This window comes from Tupaia chinensis, unplaced genomic scaffold (assembly GCF_000334495.1).
Source record: "Tupaia chinensis unplaced genomic scaffold, TupChi_1.0 Scaffold000101_1, whole genome shotgun sequence".
In the NCBI taxonomy this organism is placed as follows: domain Eukaryota; kingdom Metazoa; phylum Chordata; class Mammalia; order Scandentia; family Tupaiidae; genus Tupaia; species Tupaia belangeri.
This window is the reverse complement of record NW_006159565.1, coordinates 9400528-9405806: the sequence shown is the minus strand read 5'-3', so window position 1 is coordinate 9405806 and position 5279 is coordinate 9400528. Positions and strand designations below refer to the sequence as shown.

General features: G+C 39.2%; 1 pseudogene; it reads right to left on the bottom strand.

Moving 5' to 3' along the window:
* Window positions 1–2785: 2785 nt before the first annotated feature.
* LOC102486258 (phospholipid scramblase 1 pseudogene) overlaps window positions 2786–5279 on the bottom strand; it is an 8818-nt pseudogene continuing 6324 nt past the window's right edge.

The window sequence follows — 5279 nt, the reverse complement described above, 5'->3', positions numbered from 1 at the left end:
CTCTTTTAACCAAGTTACATGGCAGTTGTATTTATCTTTGGTTATTGAGTGATTCACTTTCTAAGGCCAAGCTACAGGTGTGCCAGGATCAAACTATCTCGCATCATGTATCTGGACACCTAAGTCACAAGAAAAAAATCATGTCAATTTTCTACCCCAACAGTTTGACAAATACAGGTTCCAGTTCCCATAAATAGTAAAGGGTAAAATCTTTGGTGAGGAGACAGATAAATAGGCCACAAGGGAAAAAAAATTAAAAAGTCAGAGTCACTTGCTGGCATAGTAGTTAAGGCAGCTAGATCTCACATGGCTGGCTATGTGGTTTGAGTCCCAGACCCGATGACTTCAAAAACATGCCAGGTGTACGCGTGTGTGCCCAAAATCCTGAGAGGAGAGATGACAGTGTGGCCCTCACAGAAAGGGAAAGGGAGGGATGCATTTTCACTTTCTCTCTTTCTCTCTCTCTCTCTCCAGCAAGTGTGTATGCCCTATAGCAAATCTTTTTATTTTTCTAACTTAGTAAGAAAAAAGAAAATTCAGTATGTGTCAGATGGAGCAATGTTTAGAGAAGCAATAGAGAAGAACAAACTAGCATTGTAATCTCTGTTCTTATTATGAAGGCCCTGGTATAAAAATTCTACCACTGACCATCATTTACTCCTTTAGCTCACTTCGGTCATAGGGCTAGATTCAAAGTGTCTTCACTAGTCAATTTCTCTTGGTGTTGAGGCCAGCATCCTGCTCCTATTTAAAGTCTTTAGTTCTTTATAACAGTAAGGCATTATAAGTTTACTATATAGTTTGCACTGAAATTCAATTGTTCACATAATATAGAACTCTCAGCATTAAAATTCCATCTTCCTATCAGTTGATCACACATCCTGATCAACTAGATCAGGATGACATGGGATGACATGGGATGAAGTAGGTGCTCAAAATCAAAATCCAATCTAGGCAGTGATATCCTAGAGCCCAGAAATGGCCAGGCTGAAATTATCCCCTAGGCCTGGAGAAGACTATCTTGGAGACAGAGATATGGCCCCTCTCAAAACAGGGCAAGCCCAAGTAACTGTGTTATAGCTATCATAGAGTTTCTCTTTGCATAGAAAAACAGGAAAACTGGAAAAAGAAAAGTCATCAGTTGGGATGGTTAGGTGGAAGTAAAACGCTCACCACTAAGAATGTGTCACAGGGGCCAGGTGGTCGCCCAGTGGTAACACATCTGGACATACAGGGGCAAGGGCCCTGATTCATATCCCAGAGACTTCCCTGAGCACACCGGGTATGCAGTGTGCCTGTGATCTGGGCCGGCTGAGACTGGGAGTGGGTCAGGTTGTGAAGATCCCATTGAGAGTGCTTGTCTTTCCATCTCTATCTCATGGAAGAAATATATAAATAAATTTGAAATACAGAATATGACACAGTTATCGAACAACAGAAAGCAATTCACTGGCTATCAATAGAATAAAAAAAATACATCAAGTGCAGGGAAATGAACACTCCCACTGATATCCAACAGGAAAGGTGGCTATTTCAGCAATTTGATGGATGCTGCTGTTAGTGGTATTCCAGTTACCTTTGTCTGTGCTTTGTTAAAGAAAGAGTCCTGTCCAGATTATTACCTTATAGCAATAGAAAATTCCAGAACAGAATTAGAACCATCAACAAACTGCCTAAGCCCTTGTGTTAAACTGTTTCTACAATGAGAAAGGACTAAATGGAAAGAAGACACTGAAAAATGTCTCAGGTTTCAAGTAATCAGGACAAGAGAACACCCCTCTCGTTGATCCCCAGATCTTTATCCCATTGATATCTACTGATTTGTGTTTGGAAGTAGCTCAGGAGAGAGGGGGGGAAAAAGCTATTTCTGTGAAGTAATTATTATTTCTGTTTGCTAAATAAATTAATGGAGCAAATGAAAACATAGGACTGACATTCACTTTAATTAAGGGAATAAATTATGCTAAAGTACTTTATAAGTCTCAGCCATAACAGGTTAATTGTTAACCATTCTTACCTGTTTTCCATAAGGAATCACCTGCAAATCAGTACTTTGATCTCCTAAATCATTTTATTTTATGTATTTGAGGCTACGTTAAACTGCCGATCAACAGCAACTGCTCTGTAAATCAGATGTTATTCTCTTTCTTTACCTATTTTTTGGAGAGGTTTTTGCTATAGGGCTCGTGTGCTTGCCAGAAAGACGGATAAAGACAGAGACACAGAAAGGGAGAAAATCACCCTCCAAGGGGAGATGGCCACGCCACAATCCCTTCTCCTCCATTCTCCCCTTGGGATCTTGGGCACACACACACACAGCACTTGGTGTGAGTTTAAGCTACCAGGTCCAACACCCAAACCCCCATCAACTACATGGGAATCCAGCGGCGTAGCCATGATGCTATCTGCTGGTCCCAAGATGTTACTCTCAAACCATGTAACAGGGTACTATTATAAAGTCTTAGGACCCTCAGGGACACTGGTTAATTTTAGGATCCCCCCCCCAAGTCACAGTAACCAGAATGTTCTAATCTTGATAAGTATCAAGTCTACTAAAAGGTGGCCCATGTCTCACTCTCCCACCAGAAATTTAAAATGAGTGCCATGACCCACCATGTTTAACTTTGGGGTCATTATAGGTAGTAACTTGGAAGGAAGTTTGTCAAGTTGCTGGTGAAAGGTTCCTGTGGATAACCGGCCAATCCTCTTTGTCCAGGGAGTGCTACGGCGACCCCAATCAACCACAAAAGTCGGTTCTTGATGCAAAGTGCAAGAGGCTTTATTTCTAGCGCGCTAGGACTTCACTCTCAGTCATGCAAGACATGATGGCGAGTGAAGCCCCGAACAAAGAGGCATTCAGGTTATATAGATGTTGGTGGGGTGGGGGGAGGAAAGAATGAGTAAGTAAGATAAGGGACCTGACTTCTTGCATGGAGCTGAGCTGGCCTGCAAGGAGCTGAGCAAGTCCTTGGGGTTTGCATAACTCAGGGCTTTTATCATAAAGGCGGCATCAGCTTAGTACAGAAGCGAAAAGGCAAAAGTTAAATGTTATCTTTACAGAGCTAAACAGGCACAGTTGGATTTTATTTTTACAACACCTCAGTGTTTCATGACTAGAGTTATAGAAAATAAGAATCAAGTTCACTAAATATTTCCTCCAGCATATAAAGTCTGCTATCAATCAGTCCAAAAGCAAAGAAGTGATATCTAAAGTTATATAGAATATAAATACTAACTATCCAGTGAATGAGCTTTACAGACTGCAAAGACTATAAAGAGCCTGGGAATGAGTTAGAATCGTTATTTGGATTGCCTGCGCAAGATTGCAGCTAATAACTATGATTATATTCAGAAAATCCTTGTTGGGAAAATGACAGGGATGCATGCCCCCATAACTTGACATCATTGGATTCCACACTCTACTCCCGGGAACCACTTCTTATTAAAGGTCTGTTGACTTAAAAAAAAAAAAAATCTATACTTCTCTAAAGAAGCCCACATTTTGCCAAATGATTACATTTTCTTTGATGAAATACCTATGTTGTTTTCTGAATAGACACAGTAATTTTTTTAAGTGAGTAAACATTCTGAAGACTTTCTTGTTGCACCCTTCTTTTATTTTGGTCATCTCTTTAAAATAAATGTTAAAAATCACAGCCTACAAAGGCAACATTTTTGATAGAATGTTCTCATTTTCCTCACTGCTAAAGAGCATGAGATTTGTATTTACTGCTGATAGTACTACATTTTATATAATGGTCTACCAAAACATTCATAAAAATTACAGATCAAGAGACTTCTATTCTCTATGTATAAAAAGAGGTGAACTAAGCTAGAATAAACTTTAAGATCATTTTAATGTCTTATGGTGTAAAATGATCATTGGAACTACAAAGAACTCATGTGTCCCCAATCTTTATGCAGATTTTGGCTAATCTAACCCCAAATGGATAAGGGATTCTTCAAAAAAAATTGATTTCATAAACTTTCTCAGAAATCCTCTCCAATTACCTCATCAAAGGAGACCACCTTCTTTTTTGAATCGAAGCTTTCTATGCATGATTTCAGACTACACATCTTTTTATTGGATCATTAGAGAGAAAGATGGGAAATAAATGGCATTGTTTAGACATCTCTCTTAGAAATGGAAAAACTAAAATTCACAAAGGTCTAGTGAATTTTTCAAGTTTACACAGCTAGGAAACAGCAGAATTGGGACTTTTGATAACACATCCACTTACTTCTTACTGAATTATGTATTGAGTCCCTATCTCACATTAGCTACTGTGCCTAGAGGTTAGAATCTCAGGGGTCTTTTACACCTTGTTCTTCATGGATTGTGGTACAGGTCAGAGCACTTAAAAGAACAATAAGATAATGGGCAATTGTCAAAGAATATAATAAAGGTCTCAAAAAGTTTATTAGAATAGGTGATGCCAAGGTGCAATAGCACATATTAGAGAGGTGTCTAAGACAGCCTGTGAGGATCAGAGAAGGCTTCCCAGTGGTGGTAATATCCAAGCTGAGTTCTGAAAGAAGAGCAGGATTTAGCAAGCTTAAAACAAAGTAAGGTAAACTGAAGCCATAGAAGAAGCATGCCAGCCAGGAGGTGGCCTAGGTGGGTCACTGTGTGCCCAAGATGTGGGAGCTGGCTAAGAATCCAGCTGAGGAAGGAGACAGGGCTCAGATTGTGAGGCTCAGGACATTTCTCATCCCCTGGACACTAGCTAACCTCAGCCCACGCCTGGTACCTCTCTCTATCCATGTCTATAGCCTCAATGAGGGGGGTTAGCAGATAAAAGTAAATTCCAAAGATCCTAAAGGCAGATTTTCTGGGACTGGGTGAATGACTAGATAGAATAAACTAAGAAGAGAAAAGTATAATGAGGAAGTCACCTGAGCAGATGAAGGAAGGTAAGATATCTTTGCTTTCCCACCAACCTTGGTCTTTTTTTCTTAATTATTTATTTACATTCATTCACTGTATATCATTACTGTATACAAAATGAGATCTTTCATCCAGAATGTACTGTTTATTGGCTAAATCAAGGATATTACTATATTATTATCAACAAATAATTTTCCATTTCATGTTCCTTATATTTTTGCTTTGTTATTTTCTTCCTTAATTCCCTACCTTTTGCCCGCTGCCATTTCAAACCCTCCTACCATACTGTCTCTGATATCTACAGTTGCTTTCCATGCCTTTTTTTTAATATATTGTATTGATTCACAAAAGATCTTAATCTACTTTCAATAGCAAGTGGAGCTGATATATA